General features: G+C 46.2%; 10 non-coding genes across 10 annotated transcripts; all 10 read right to left on the bottom strand.

The window, feature by feature from the left end:
- Positions 1–258: 258 nt before the first annotated feature.
- Positions 259–340, bottom strand: trnal-cag (transfer RNA leucine (anticodon CAG)). Its single transcript has one exon. It is a non-coding gene; the product is annotated as a tRNA-Leu (tRNA).
- Positions 341–1,989: 1,649 nt separating this feature from the next.
- trnav-cac (transfer RNA valine (anticodon CAC)) lies at positions 1,990–2,062 on the bottom strand. Its single transcript has one exon. It is a non-coding gene; the product is annotated as a tRNA-Val (tRNA).
- Positions 2,063–3,597: 1,535 nt separating this feature from the next.
- trnal-cag (transfer RNA leucine (anticodon CAG)) lies at positions 3,598–3,679 on the bottom strand. Its single transcript has one exon. It is a non-coding gene; the product is annotated as a tRNA-Leu (tRNA).
- Positions 3,680–5,328: 1,649 nt separating this feature from the next.
- trnav-cac (transfer RNA valine (anticodon CAC)) lies at positions 5,329–5,401 on the bottom strand. Its single transcript has one exon. It is a non-coding gene; the product is annotated as a tRNA-Val (tRNA).
- Positions 5,402–6,926: 1,525 nt separating this feature from the next.
- trnal-cag (transfer RNA leucine (anticodon CAG)) lies at positions 6,927–7,008 on the bottom strand. Its single transcript has one exon. It is a non-coding gene; the product is annotated as a tRNA-Leu (tRNA).
- A 1,649-nt stretch (positions 7,009–8,657) lies between these two features.
- On the bottom strand, positions 8,658–8,730 carry trnav-cac (transfer RNA valine (anticodon CAC)). Its single transcript has one exon. It is a non-coding gene; the product is annotated as a tRNA-Val (tRNA).
- A 1,525-nt stretch (positions 8,731–10,255) lies between these two features.
- Positions 10,256–10,337, bottom strand: trnal-cag (transfer RNA leucine (anticodon CAG)). Its single transcript has one exon. It is a non-coding gene; the product is annotated as a tRNA-Leu (tRNA).
- Positions 10,338–11,986: 1,649 nt separating this feature from the next.
- On the bottom strand, positions 11,987–12,059 carry trnav-cac (transfer RNA valine (anticodon CAC)). Its single transcript has one exon. It is a non-coding gene; the product is annotated as a tRNA-Val (tRNA).
- Positions 12,060–13,584: 1,525 nt separating this feature from the next.
- On the bottom strand, positions 13,585–13,666 carry trnal-cag (transfer RNA leucine (anticodon CAG)). The gene has a single exon. It is a non-coding gene; the product is annotated as a tRNA-Leu (tRNA).
- Positions 13,667–15,315: 1,649 nt separating this feature from the next.
- On the bottom strand, positions 15,316–15,388 carry trnav-cac (transfer RNA valine (anticodon CAC)). The gene has a single exon. It is a non-coding gene; the product is annotated as a tRNA-Val (tRNA).
- Positions 15,389–15,939: the final 551 nt, after the last annotated feature.

Below are 15,939 nucleotides of genomic sequence, written 5' to 3'. Positions count from 1 at the left end.
GATGAAATACCGGTCTCCATTCGGTTCCAGTACAAGCTCAACTTGCCTGGAACAGCACAGCTGCTTGCGATTTTCTGCGCGGGAGGCGAACACGATCATGACAGACAGAGACACTTTGAAATATTCGGCACTATCCCACACCACAGTTAATTCCCCGGGAAGCAAAGCCATTTTACTTTTGTTTTCAACATCAATACAGTGGGGACAGAAACAGCATTTTAACAAAAAGGCTGCAGCGTTGGAGTTGATCTGCAGAAATGGCAGTGGTGGGATTCGAACCCACGCCCCTTTCGAGACTGGAACCTGGATCCAGCGCCTTAGACCGCTCGGCCACACTACCAGCCGGCCGCGCGCACCATTTTCTTGCGTTTCCAACTGTGCTCTCCTGCATAACAACAGATGCCAAGTCACATGAAAATGGTTCCATGATCCCTCTCCGACTCGCACAGCTGCTGGGATGTGCCCGTCTACAATATCAATTTCGCAGCAGATAATGAGAGCCCATCAATCCAGACAAAAATCAATGGTAAGCTGAGTCTATCTTCTCAGACTCCTTTCAGCTCCAAATGTATCTGTGAGAATATATGTTCGGTTATGATTTGGTCAAATAACCACGAGCTGCTTGACATTACTGCAATTTCGATTCTTGCTTTGCTAAATGATTTCACCCATTGCTTGAAACAGGGCAAGTTTCACGTTTACGCGGAACATGAAGCACACCGGACTACAGGGAAAATGCACAAAGCCGTGTTCCACATCATACCGTGCAGCGTAATTTCAGTCACTGTGTCTGTTTTGCAGAAAAAGAGTCCCAAACAATGTACTCCACCCTAAAACCGGAGGTCTCATTCCTATTCGAGAACGACAGATTACATTGTGAGGATGCTCTGACCTCGGAGCCAGTTCGAGATGACACTTTCCTTGCCTTTTACCCTAACCGTGCAATTTGCTGCAGAGATGTTCACTCCTGGACATCAGCCACATGGATAGCAACTGAGTTGGAAACCTGTGTGGGAATCGACGAGAAGCGACTCAATAAATTTTGCTCAATTCCATGGTGCTTATTAGAAATGCATTTTCTGTTCACCTCAATCTAAAAGGCAGTTTCTCAACATAGTAACAAAGTCAAAAGGTAATTACCTCACCCCACCCCCACTCCGGAAGAGGTGCTAACTGCCCTTGATTGCTTTTTGTTCTCGATGTGAAGAGCTCTCACGCCTCTGAGTCACCTTCACGTGTCTGGTTGCTGAGTGAGTCACAAAGAAGGAGTTTCTCCAGAGCTGCAACTGCCTGACTTCCCCACTCGACTTCGCCGTTTACATTTTCCTGCTCCTCAGTGATTTCAAGAAAACCAAATGGATGCGATGTCATTCTGTAACCTCTCTGTCGATTCCTCCGTTTCAGTTCCAACGTGGCTTAGGTCTCGGGGCGCACCTTAATACTAGCGACACCATGAAAGCACAGGTCCAGAGGTTCCTCTGAGAGTGTAATTTCTTTCATTGCTGTTGCTGATTGAAAGAGCCACTCAAGTGCGAACTGCTCCAAAACATGATTCAGGACCTCTGGTGCCAATTCTCGTACGTTGAATAACGACAGACAGCTTCCAAACGAGGCCTTTCAGAGACGCCTTTGGGGTACATTTAACAGACAGACAAGTTCAGGAATCCGTGGTGCACTGTGACACCAGCGCATCAGCTTCTTCCCTGTCTTTGAACCGAGCCGCCTGCGCAAGGAATGCAAATGCGGTACTGCTTTTCGTAGAAGAATCAGAAGGGGGTAACTACACTCTCAAACAGAATTGCATATGATCAGAACCAGTTTGGATAAAAACTTTACAATTCTTTGCACAGTCATTAAATGGAATTGCATTACATTTCACTACGCGAGCAGATTTGTTCAAGCAACTTCGAAGGCAGGTTTGCAGATGGGAAAGCAAGCAAGAAAGCACCGTTCTTGTCCATGTAAAAGGCTGCCGATGAACAACAAAGCAGTTTCTGCCCAGTTTCGAACTGGGGACCTTTCGCGTGTGAGGCGAACGTGATGACCACTACACTACAGAAACAAGCCGCAGCCGCCCATCCGGCAGCTCAGGGGCATCCAGCACTGAAAGTTGAAGCCATTCTTCGTTTCACCTTTCTGTTTCCAATAGCTCGTTGTTGTCCAGCGTAATTGACATCTTCAAAACATAAAAAAAAGACACGTGAAATTGATGATAAAATATAGACAAGGATGTGGTCAATGTTTGGACCGTAGGGCGAGGTCGACTAGGCTGGGACGACTTTCCCTGCAGCGTAACGACTGCGACATGATCTAATGGAAGGGTTGGAAACTGAGTATTTACGTGTTTTACCCAAGTTGGGGTGAGTTGAAAACTCGAGAGCAGAGGTTTAAGGTGAGTGGGCTGAAATTGACAAAGGACCTGAGGCACATTTCCCACACAGAAGGTTGTGCGTGTATGGAATGAGCTCCCAGAGGAAGCGGAGGAGGCTCAGAAAATTGCATGAGTTTCTGGATAGGATGGGTTGAGAGGGTTTGGGGCCAAATACTGGGGAACCGGACTTGTTTATATTTGGCTATGTGCTGAGCATGGACGAGATACACCGAAGTATCTGTTTCCACGCGGTGTCCCCCAAAAACGTTGTGTTGCTTACACCTGCTTTAAAGGATTACTTTTTAGCGGAGCTTGCCGTCGCAGTCTGTGGCACAATCCTTTACTGTGTTCGATGCTCACGGGAAAGGTAGTGTTGCGAAACACTGCAGAAAGGAACGACTTCCTTACTTTTGCTCCGACTGACCATACTCTGTGAAATTTTCCCAGATCCTCAGTTAAGGAATTTTGCAGCTGGAAGTTTCCTCAGAAACGCTGTTAACTCGTAAAGTATTGAGCGAATCGCAAAACAGAAAGCATTTAACACGGAACACAAACAAAGCTGGCATACCTAATGCATTTTCAGACACAGAGATGCATGAATGCTAAATGTGAGACAGTCCGAGGGCATGATTTATAAAGTAATCTCACAACTAACAACAGGACAATTCCAAACTACTCTTTCACACATACTGCAGCCTTAGGGAACCACCACTTCCCAGACAATACTGAAAAGAGAGAAAGAAAGAACCTAATAAGAATGGGCCATAAAAAGTGAATTTCACCAATCACAGTCTCGATTAGATTACCTTTCCCTTCCGATGTCTCCAGGACGGAAACGAAGGAAATGGGAGAAATTCAACAACATATCACATCGAAATTCGTTGGAACGATTTTCCCATTGGCCGAAAAACCAAATAACGACGAGTCGAGTCACCCCAGGACTTTGTTTCACAACAGCGATGAAATACCGGTCTCCATTCGGTTCCAGTACAAGCTCAACTTGCCTGGAACAGAAAGCAACAGTAGAGCTGAAAGCGATTTTCTGCGCGGGAGGCGAACACGATCATGACAGACAGAGACACTTTGAAATATTCGGCACTATCCCACACCACAGTTAATTCCCCGGGAAGCAAAGCCATTTTACTTTTGTTTTCAACGTCAATACAGTGGGGACAGAAACAGCATTTTAACAAAAAAGCTGCAGCGTTGGAGTTGATCTGCAGAAATGGCAGTGGTGGGATTCGAACCCACGCCCCTTTCGAGACTGGAACCTGGATCCAGCGCATTAGACCGCTCGGCCACACTACCAGCCGGCCGCGCGCACCATTTTCTTGCGTTTCCAACTGTGCTCTCCTGCATAACAACAGATGCCAAGTCACATGAAAATGGTTCCATGATCCCTCTCCGACTCGCACAGCTGCTGGGATGTGCCCGTCTACAATATCAATTTCGCAGCAGATAATGAGAGCCCATCAATCCAGACAAAAATCAATGGTAAGCTGAGTCTATCTTCTCAGACTCCTTTCAGCTCCAAATGTATCTGTGAGAATATATGTTCGGTTATGATTTGGTCAAATAACCACGAGCTGCTTGACATTACTGCAATTTCGATTCTTGCTTTGCTAAATGATTTCACCCATTGCTTGAAACAGGGCAAGTTTCACGTTTACGCGGAACATGAAGCACACCGGACTACAGGGAAAATGCACAAAGCCGTGTTCCACATCATACCGTGCAGCGTAATTTCAGTCACTCTGTCTGTTTTGCAGAAAAAGAGTCCCAAACAATGTACTCCACCCTAAAACCGGAGGTCGCATTCCTATTCGAGAACGACAGATTACATTGTGAGGATGCTCTGACCTCGGAGCCAGTTCGAGATGACACTTTCCTTGCCTTTTACCCTAACCGTGCAATTTGCTGCAGAGATGTTCACTCCTGGACATCAGCCACATGGATAGCAACTGAGTTGGAAACCTGTGTGGGAATCGACGAGAAGCGACTCAATAAATTTTGCTCAATTCCATGGTGCTTATTAGAAATGCATTTTCTGTTCACCTCAATCTAAAAGGCAGTTTCTCAACATAGTAACAAAGTCAAAAGGTAATTACCTCACCCCACCCCCACGCCGGAAGAAGTGCTAACTGCCCTTGATTGCTTTTTGTTCTCGATGTGAAGAGCTCTCACGCCTCTGAGTCACCTTCACGTGTCTGGTTGCTGAGTGAGTCACAAAGAAGGAGTTTCTCCAGAGCTGCAACTGCCTGACTTCCCCACTCGACTTCGCCGTTTACATTTTCCTGCTCCCCAGTGATTTCAAGAAAACCAAATGGATGCGATGTCATTCTGTAACCTCTCTGTCGATTCCTCCGTTTCAGTTCCAACGTGGCTTAGGTCTCGGGGCGCACCTTAATACTAGCGACACCATGAAAGCACAGGTCCAGAGGTTCCTCTGAGAGTGTAATTTCTTTCATTGCTGTTGCTGATTGAAAGAGCCACTCAAGTGCGAACTGCTCCAAAACATGATTCAGGACCTCTGGTGCCAATTCTCGTACGTTGAATAACGACAGACAGCTTCCAAACGAGGCCTTTCACAGACGCCTTTGGGGTACATTTAACAGACAGACAAGTTCAGGAATCCGTGGTGCACTGTGACACCAGCGCATCAGCTTCTTCCCTGTCTTTGAACCGGGCCGCCTGCGCAAGGAATGCAAATGCGGTACTGCTTTTCGTAGAAGAATCAGAAGGGGGTAACTACACTCTCAAACAGAATTGCATATGATCAGAACCAGTTTGGATAAAAACTTTACAATTCTTTGCACAGTCATTAAATGGAATTGCATTACATTTCACTACGCGAGCAGATTTGTTCAAGCAACTTCGAAGGCAGGTTTGCAGATGGGAAAGCAAGCAAGAAAGCACCGTTCTTGTCCATGTAAAAGGCTGCCGATGAAGAACAAAGCAGTTTCTGCCCAGTTTCGAACTGGGGACCTTTCGCGTGTGAGGCGAACGTGATGACCACTACACTACAGAAACAAGCCGCAGCCGCCCATCCGGCAGCTCAGGGGCATCCAGCACTGAAAGTTGAAGCCATTCTTCGTTTCACCTTTCTGTTTCCAATAGCTCGTTGTTGTCCAGCGTAATTGACATCTTCAAAACATAAAAAAAAGACACGTGAAATTGATGATAAAATATAGACAAGGATGTGGTCAATGTTTGGACCGTAGGGCGAGGTCGACTAGGCTGGGACGACTTTCCCTGCAGCGTAACGACTGCGACATGATCTAATGGAAGGGTTGGAAACTGAGTATTTACGTGTTTTACCCAAGTTGGGGTGAGTTGAAAACTCGAGAGCAGAGGTTTAAGGTGAGTGGGCTGAAATTGACAAAGGACCTGAGGCACATTTCCCACACAGAAGGTTGTGCGTGGATGGAATGAGCTCCCAGAGGAAGCGGAGGAGGCTCAGAAAATTGCATGAGTTTCTGGATAGGATGGGTTGAGAGGGTTTGGGGCCAAATACTGGGGAACCGGACTTGTTTATATTTGGCTATGTGCTGAGCATGGACGAGATACACCGAAGTATCTGTTTCCACGCGGTGTCCCCCAATAACGTTGTGTTGCTTACACCTGCTTTAAAGGATTACTTTTTAGCGGAGCTTTCCGTCGCAGTCTGTGGCACAATCCTTTACTGTGTTCGATGCTCACGGGAAAGGTAGTATTGCGAAACACTGCAGAAAGGAACGACTTCCTTACTTTTGCTCCGACTGACCATACTCTGTGAAATTTTCCCAGATCCTCAGTTAAGGACTTTTGCAGCTGGAAGTTTCCTCAGAAACGCTGTTAACTCGTAAAGTATTGAGCGAATCGCAAAACAGAAAGCATTTAACACGGAACACAAACAAAGCTGGCATACCTAATGCATTTTCAGACACAGAGATGCATGAATGCTAAATGTGAGACAGTCCGAGGGCATGATTTATAAAGTAATCTCACAACTAACAACAGGACAATTCCAAACTACTCTTTCATACATACTGCAGCCTTAGGGAACCACCACTTCCCAGACAATACTGAAAAGAGAGAAAGAAAGAACCTAATAAGAATGGGCCATAAAAAGTGAATTTCACCAATCACAGTCTCGATTAGATTACCTTTCCCTTCCGATGTCTCCAGGACGGAAACGAAGGAAATGGGAGAAATTCAACAACATATCACATCGAAATTCGTTGGAACGATTTTCCCATTGGCCGAAAAACCAAATAACGACGAGTCGAGTCACCCCAGGACTTTGTTTCACAACAGCGATGAAATACCGGTCTCCATTCGGTTCCAGTACAAGCTCAACTTGCCTGGAACAGCACAGCTGCTTGCGATTTTCTGCGCGGGAGGCGAACACGATCATGACAGACAGAGACACTTTGAAATATTCGGCACTATCCCACACCACAGTTAATTCCCCGGGAAGCAAAGCCATTTTACTTTTGTTTTCAACATCAATACAGTGGGGACAGAAACAGCATTTTAACAAAAAGGCTGCAGCGTTGGAGTTGATCTGCAGAAATGGCAGTGGTGGGATTCGAACCCACGCCCCTTTCGAGACTGGAACCTGGATCCAGCGCCTTAGACCGCTCGGCCACACTACCAGCCGGCCGCGCGCACCATTTTCTTGCGTTTCCAACTGTGCTCTCCTGCATAACAACAGATGCCAAGTCACATGAAAATGGTTCCATGATCCCTCTCCGACTCGCACAGCTGCTGGGATGTGCCCGTCTACAATATCAATTTCGCAGCAGATAATGAGAGCCCATCAATCCAGACAAAAATCAATGGTAAGCTGAGTCTATCTTCTCAGACTCCTTTCAGCTCCAAATGTATCTGTGAGAATATATGTTCGGTTATGATTTGGTCAAATAACCACGAGCTGCTTGACATTACTGCAATTTCGATTCTTGCTTTGCTAAATTATTTCACCCATTGCTTGAAACAGGGCAAGTTTCACGTTTACGCGGAACATGAAGCACACCGGACTACAGGGAAAATGCACAAAGCCGTGTTCCACATCATACCGTGCAGCGTAATTTCAGTCACTCTGTCTGTTTTGCAGAAAAAGAGTCCCAAACAATGTACTCCACCCTAAAACCGGAGGTCGCATTCCTATTCGAGAACGACAGATTACATTGTGAGGATGCTCTGACCTCGGAGCCAGTTCGAGATGACACTTTCCTTGCCTTTTACCCTAACCGTGCAATTTGCTGCAGAGATGTTCACTCCTGGACATCAGCCACATGGATAGCAACTGAGTTGGAAACCTGTGTGGGAATCGACGAGAAGCGACTCAATAAATTTTGCTCAATTCCATGGTGCTTATTAGAAATGCATTTTCTGTTCACCTCAATCTAAAAGGCAGTTTCTCAACATAGTAACAAAGTCAAAAGGTAATTACCTCACCCCACCCCCACTCCGGAAGAAGTGCTAACTGCCCTTGATTGCTTTTTGTTCTCGATGTGAAGAGCTCTCACGCCTCTGAGTCACCTTCACGTGTCTGGTTGCTGAGTGAGTCACAAAGAAGGAGTTTCTCCAGAGCTGCAACTGCCTGACTTCCCCACTCGACTTCGCCGTTTACATTTTCCTGCTCCCCAGTGATTTCAAGAAAACCAAATGGATGCGATGTCATTCTGTAACCTCTCTGTCGATTCCTCCGTTTCAGTTCCAACGTGGCTTAGGTCTCGGGGCGCACCTTAATACTAGCGACACCATGAAAGCACAGGTCCAGAGGTTCCTCTGAGAGTGTAATTTCTTTCATTGCTGTTGCTGATTGAAAGAGCCACTCAAGTGCGAACTGCTCCAAAACATGATTCAGGACCTCTGGTGCCAATTCTCGTACGTTGAATAACGACAGACAGCTTCCAAACGAGGCCTTTCACAGACGCCTTTGGGGTACATTTGACAGACAGACTAGTTGAGGAATCCGTGGTGCACTGTGACACCAGCGCATCAGCTTCTTCCCTGTCTTTGAACCGGGCCGCCTGCGCAAGGAATGCAAATGCGGTACTGCTTTTCGTAGAAGAATCAGAAGGGGGTAACTACACTCTCAAACAGAATTGCATATGATCAGAACCAGTTTGGATAAAAACTTTACAATTCTTTGCACAGTCATTAAATGGAATTGCATTACATTTCACTACGCGAGCAGATTTGTTCAAGCAACTTCGAAGGCAGGTTTGCAGATGGGAAAGCAAGCAAGAAAGCACCGTTCTTGTCCATGTAAAAGGCTGCCGATGAAGAACAAAGCAGTTTCTGCCCAGTTTCGAACTGGGGACCTTTCGCGTGTGAGGCGAACGTGATGACCACTACACTACAGAAACAAGCCGCAGCCGCCCATCCGGCAGCTCAGGGGCATCCAGCACTGAAAGTTGAAGCCATTCTTCGTTTCACCTTTCTGTTTCCAATAGCTCGTTGTTGTCCAGCGTAATTGACATCTTCAAAACATAAAAAAAAGACACGTGAAATTGATGATAAAATATAGACAAGGATGTGGTCAATGTTTGGACCGTAGGGCGAGGTCGACTAGGCTGGGACGACTTTCCCTGCAGCGTAACGACTGCGACATGATCTAATGGAAGGGTTGGAAACTGAGTATTTACGTGTTTTACCCAAGTTGGGGTGAGTTGAAAACTCGAGAGCATAGGTTTAAGGTGAGTGGGCTGAAATTGACAAAGGACCTGAGGCACATTTCCCACACAGAAGGTTGTGCGTGGATGGAATGAGCTCCCAGAGGAAGCGGAGGAGGCTCAGAAAATTGCATGAGTTTCTGGATAGGATGGGTTGAGAGGGTTTGGGGCCAAATACTGGGGAACCGGACTTGTTTATATTTGGCTATGTGCTGAGCATGGACGAGATACACCGAAGTATCTGTTTCCACGCGGTGTCCCCCAATAACGTTGTGTTGCTTACATCTGCTTTAAAGGATTACTTTTTAGCGGAGCTTTCCGTCGCAGTCTGTGGCACAATCCTTTACTGTGTTCGATGCTCACGGGAAAGGTAGTATTGCGAAACACTGCAGAAAGGAACGACTTCCTTACTTTTGCTCCGACTGACCATACTCTGTGAAATTTTCCCAGATCCTCAGTTAAGGACTTTTGCAGCTGGAAGTTTCCTCAGAAACGCTGTTAACTCGTAAAGTATTGAGCGAATCGCAAAACAGAAAGCATTTAACACGGAACACAAACAAAGCTGGCATACCTAATGCATTTTCAGACACAGAGATGCATGAATGCTAAATGTGAGACAGTCCGAGGGCATGATTTATAAAGTAATCTCACAACTAACAACAGGACAATTCCAAACTACTCTTTCACACATACTGCAGCCTTAGGGAACCACCACTTCCCAGACAATACTGAAAAGAGAGAAAGAAAGAACCTAATAAGAATGGGCCATAAAAAGTGAATTTCACCAATCACAGTCTCGATTAGATTACCTTTCCCTTCCGATGTCTCCAGGACGGAAACGAAGGAAATGGGAGAAATTCAACAACATATCACATCGAAATTCGTTGGAACGATTTTCCCATTGGCCGAAAAACCAAATAACGACGAGTCGAGTCACCCCAGGACTTTGTTTCACAACAGCGATGAAATACCGGTCTCCATTCGGTTCCAGTACAAGCTCAACTTGCCTGGAACAGCACAGCTGCTTGCGATTTTCTGCGCGGGAGGCGAACACGATCATGACAGACAGAGACACTTTGAAATATTCGGCACTATCCCACACCACAGTTAATTCCCCGGGAAGCAAAGCCATTTTACTTTTGTTTTCAACATCAATACAGTGGGGACAGAAACAGCATTTTAACAAAAAGGCTGCAGCGTTGGAGTTGATCTGCAGAAATGGCAGTGGTGGGATTCGAACCCACGCCCCTTTCGAGACTGGAACCTGGATCCAGCGCCTTAGACCGCTCGGCCACACTACCAGCCGGCCGCGCGCACCATTTTCTTGCCTTTCCAACTGTGCTCTCCTGCATAACAACAGATGCCAAGTCACATGAAAATGGTTCCATGATCCCTCTCCGACTCGCACAGCTGCTGGGATGTGCCCGTCTACAATATCAATTTCGCAGCAGATAATGAGAGCCCATCAATCCAGACAAAAATCAATGGTAAGCTGAGTCTATCTTCTCAGACTCCTTTCAGCTCCAAATGTATCTGTGAGAATATATGTTCGGTTATGATTTGGTCAAATAACCACGAGCTGCTTGACATTACTGCAATTTCGATTCTTGCTTTGCTAAATGATTTCACCCATTGCTTGAAACAGGGCAAGTTTCACGTTTACACGGAACATAAAGCACACCGGACTACAGGGAAAATGCACAAAGCCGTGTTCCACATCATACCGTGCAGCGTAATTTCAGTCACTGTGTCTGTTTTGCAGAAAAAGAGTCCCAAACAATGTACTCCACCCTAAAACCGGAGGTCTCATTCCTATTCGAGAACGACAGATTACATTGTGAGGATGCTCTGACCTCGGGGCCAGTTCGAGATGACACTTTCCTTGCCTTTTACCCTAACCGTGCAATTTGCTGCAGAGATGTTCACTCCTGGACATCAGCCACATGGATAGCAACTGAGTTGGAAACCTGTGTGGGAATCGACAAGAAGCGACTCAATAAATTTTGCTCAATTCCATGGTGCTTATTAGAAATGCATTTTCTGTTCACCTCAATCTAAAAGGCAGTTTCTCAACATAGTAACAAAGTCAAAAGGTAATTACCTCACCCCACCCCCACTCCGGAAGAGGTGCTAACTGCCCTTGATTGCTTTTTGTTCTCGATGTGAAGAGCTCTCACGCCTCTGAGTCACCTTCACGTGTCTGGTTGCTGAGTGAGTCACAAAGAAGGAGTTTCTCCAGAGCTGCAACTGCCTGACTTCCCCAATCGACTTCCCCGTTTACATTTTCCTGCTCCTCAGTGATTTCAAGAAAACCAAATGGATGCGATGTCATTCTGTAACCTCTCTGTCGATTCCTCCGTTTCAGTTCCAACGTGGCTTAGGTCTCGGGGCGCACCTTAATACTAGCGACACCATGAAAGCACAGGTCCAGAGGTTCCTCTGAGAGTGTAATTTCTTTCATTGCTGTTGCTGATTGAAAGAGCCACTCAAGTGCGAACTGCTCCAAAACATGATTCAGGACCTCTGGTGCCAATTCTCGTACATTGAATAACGACAGACAGCTTCCAAACGAGGCCTTTCAGAGACGCCTTTGGGGTACATTTAACAGACAGACAAGTTCAGGAATCCGTGGTGCACTGTGACACCAGCGCATCAGCTTCTTCCCTGTCTTTGAACCGAGCCGCCTGCGCAAGGAATGCAAATGCGGTACTGCTTTTCGTAGAAGAATCAGAAGGGTGTAACTACACTCTCAAACAGAATTGCATATGATCAGAACCAGTTTGGATAAAAACTTTACAATTCTTTGCACAGTCATTAAATGGAATTGCATTACATTTCACTACGCGAGCAGATTTGTTCAAGCAACTTCGAAGGCAGGTTTGCAGATGGGAAAGCAAGCAAGAAAGCACCGTTCTTGTCCATGTAAAAGGCTGCCGATGAAGAACAAAGCAGTTTCTGCCCAGTTTCGAACTGGGGACCTTTCGCGTGTGAGGCGAACGTGATGACCACTACACTACAGAAACAAGCCGCAGCCGCCCATCCGGCAGCTCAGGGGCATCCAGCACTGAAAGTTGAAGCCATTCTTCGTTTCACCTTTCTGTTTCCAATAGCTCGTTGTTGTCCAGCGTAATTGACATCTTCAAAACATAAAAAAAAGACACGTGAAATTGATGATAAAATATAGACAAGGATGTGGTCAATGTTTGGACCGTAGGGCGAGGTCGACTAGGCTGGGACGACTTTCCCTGCAGCGTAACGACTGCGACATGATCTAATGGAAGGGTTGGAAACTGAGTATTTACGTGTTTTACCCAAGTTGGGGTGAGTTGAAAACTCGAGAGCATAGGTTTAAGGTGAGTGGGCTGAAATTGACAAAGGACCTGAGGCACATTTCCCACACAGAAGGTTGTGCGTGTATGGAATGAGCTACCAGAGGAAGCGGAGGAGGCTCAGAAAATTGCATGAGTTTCTGGATAGGATGGGTTGAGAGGGTTTGGGGCCAAATACTGGGGAACCGGACTTGTTTATATTTGGCTATGTGCTGAGCATGGACGAGATACACCGAAGTATCTGTTTCCACGCGGTGTCCCCCAATAACGTTGTGTTGCTTACACCTGCTTTAAAGGATTACTTTTTAGCGGAGCTTTCCGTCGCAGTCTGTGGCACAATCCTTTACTGTGTTCGATGCTCACGGGAAAGGTAGTATTGCGAAACACTGCAGAAAGGAACGACTTCCTTACTTTTGCTCCGACTGACCATACTCTGTGAAATTTTCCCAGATCCTCAGTTAAGGACTTTTGCAGCTGGAAGTTTCCTCAGAAACGCTGTTAACTCGTAAAGTATTGAGCGAATCGCAAAACAGAAAGCATTTAACACGGAACACAAACAAAGCTGGCATACCTAATGCATTTTCAGACACAGAGATGCATGAATGCTAAATGTGAGACAGTCCGAGGGCATGATTTATAAAGTAATCTCACAACTAACAACAGGACAATTCCAAACTACTCTTTCACACATACTGCAGCCTTAGGGAACCACCACTTCCCAGACAATACTGAAAAGAGAGAAAGAAAGAACCTAATAAGAATGGGCCATAAAAAGTGAATTTCACCAATCACAGTCTCGATTAGATTACCTTTCCCTTCCGATGTCTCCAGGACGGAAACGAAGGAAATGGGAGAAATTCAACAACATATCACATCGAAATTCGTTGGAACGATTTTCCCATTGGCCGAAAAACCAAATAACGACGAGTCGAGTCACCCCAGGACTTTGTTTCACAACAGCGATGAAATACCGGTCTCCATTCGGTTCCAGTACAAGCTCAACTTGCCTGGAACAGCACAGCTGCTTGCGATTTTCTGCGCGGGAGGCGAACACGATCATGACAGACAGAGACACTTTGAAATATTCGGCACTATCCCACACCACAGTTAATTCCCCGGGAAGCAAAGCCATTTTACTTTTGTTTTCAACATCAATACAGTGGGGACAGAAACAGCATTTTAACAAAAAGGCTGCAGCGTTGGAGTTGATCTGCAGAAATGGCAGTGGTGGGATTCGAACCCACGCCCCTTTCGAGACTGGAACCTGGATCCAGCGCCTTAGACCGCTCGGCCACACTACCAGCCGGCCGCGCGCACCATTTTCTTGCCTTTCCAACTGTGCTCTCCTGCATAACAACAGATGCCAAGTCACATGAAAATGGTTCCATGATCCCTCTCCGACTCGCACAGCTGCTGGGATGTGCCCGTCTACAATATCAATTTCGCAGCAGATAATGAGAGCCCATCAATCCAGACAAAAATCAATGGTAAGCTGAGTCTATCTTCTCAGACTCCTTTCAGCTCCAAATGTATCTGTGAGAATATATGTTCGGTTATGATTTGGTCAAATAACCACGAGCTGCTTGACATTACTGCAATTTCGATTCTTGCTTTGCTAAATGATTTCACCCATTGCTTGAAACAGGGCAAGTTTCACGTTTACACGGAACATAAAGCACACCGGACTACAGGGAAAATGCACAAAGCCGTGTTCCACATCATACCGTGCAGCGTAATTTCAGTCACTGTGTCTGTTTTGCAGAAAAAGAGTCCCAAACAATGTACTCCACCCTAAAACCGGAGGTCTCATTCCTATTCGAGAACGACAGATTACATTGTGAGGATGCTCTGACCTCGGGGCCAGTTCGAGATGACACTTTCCTTGCCTTTTACCCTAACCGTGCAATTTGCTGCAGAGATGTTCACTCCTGGACATCAGCCACATGGATAGCAACTGAGTTGGAAACCTGTGTGGGAATCGACAAGAAGCGACTCAATAAATTTTGCTCAATTCCATGGTGCTTATTAGAAATGCATTTTCTGTTCACCTCAATCTAAAAGGCAGTTTCTCAACATAGTAACAAAGTCAAAAGGTAATTACCTCACCCCACCCCCACTCCGGAAGAGGTGCTAACTGCCCTTGATTGCTTTTTGTTCTCGATGTGAAGAGCTCTCACGCCTCTGAGTCACCTTCACGTGTCTGGTTGCTGAGTGAGTCACAAAGAAGGAGTTTCTCCAGAGCTGCAACTGCCTGACTTCCCCACTCGACTTCCCCGTTTACATTTTCCTGCTCCTCAGTGATTTCAAGAAAACCAAATGGATGCGATGTCATTCTGTAACCTCTCTGTCGATTCCTCCGTTTCAGTTCCAACGTGGCTTAGGTCTCGGGGCGCACCTTAATACTAGCGACACCATGAAAGCACAGGTCCAGAGGTTCCTCTGAGAGTGTAATTTCTTTCATTGCTGTTGCTGATTGAAAGAGCCACTCAAGTGCGAACTGCTCCAAAACATGATTCAGGACCTCTGGTGCCAATTCTCGTACATTGAATAACGACAGACAGCTTCCAAACGAGGCCTTTCAGAGACGCCTTTGGGGTACATTTAACAGACAGACAAGTTCAGGAATCCGTGGTGCACTGTGACACCAGCGCATCAGCTTCTTCCCTGTCTTTGAACCGAGCCGCCTGCGCAAGGAATGCAAATGCGGTACTGCTTTTCGTAGAAGAATCAGAAGGGTGTAACTACACTCTCAAACAGAATTGCATATGATCAGAACCAGTTTGGATAAAAACTTTACAATTCTTTGCACAGTCATTAAATGGAATTGCATTACATTTCACTACGCGAGCAGATTTGTTCAAGCAACTTCGAAGGCAGGTTTGCAGATGGGAAAGCAAGCAAGAAAGCACCGTTCTTGTCCATGTAAAAGGCTGCCGATGAAGAACAAAGCAGTTTCTGCCCAGTTTCGAACTGGGGACCTTTCGCGTGTGAGGCGAACGTGATGACCACTACACTACAGAAACAAGCCGCAGCCGCCCATCCGGCAGCTCAGGGGCATCCAGCACTGAAAGTTGAAGCCATTCTTCGTTTCACCTTTCTGTTTCCAATAGCTCGTTGTTGTCCAGCGTAATTGACATCTTCAAAACATAAAAAAAAGACACGTGAAATTGATGATAAAATATAGACAAGGATGTGGTCAATGTTTGGACCGTAGGGCGAGGTCGACTAGGCTGGGACGACTTTCCCTGCAGCGTAACGACTGCGACATGATCTAATGGAAGGGTTGGAAACTGAGTATTTACGTGTTTTACCCAAGTTGGGGTGAGTTGAAAACTCGAGAGCATAGGTTTAAGGTGAGTGGGCTGAAATTGACAAAGGACCTGAGGCACATTTCCCACACAGAAGGTTGTGCGTGTATGGAATGAGCTACCAGAGGAAGCGGAGGAGGCTCAGAAAATTGCATGAGTTTCTGGATAGGATGGGTTGAGAGGGTTTGGGGCCAAATACTGGGGAACCGGACTTGTTTATATTTGGCTATGTGCTGAGCATGGACGAGATACACCGAAGTATCTGT

The sequence above is a fragment of the Chiloscyllium punctatum genome, unplaced genomic scaffold (genome assembly GCF_047496795.1).
Source record: "Chiloscyllium punctatum isolate Juve2018m unplaced genomic scaffold, sChiPun1.3 scaffold_85, whole genome shotgun sequence".
Lineage (NCBI taxonomy): Eukaryota > Metazoa > Chordata > Chondrichthyes > Orectolobiformes > Hemiscylliidae > Chiloscyllium > Chiloscyllium punctatum.
The sequence above is the reverse complement of the archived record's forward strand: the minus strand, read 5'-3'. Positions and strand labels throughout refer to the sequence as shown.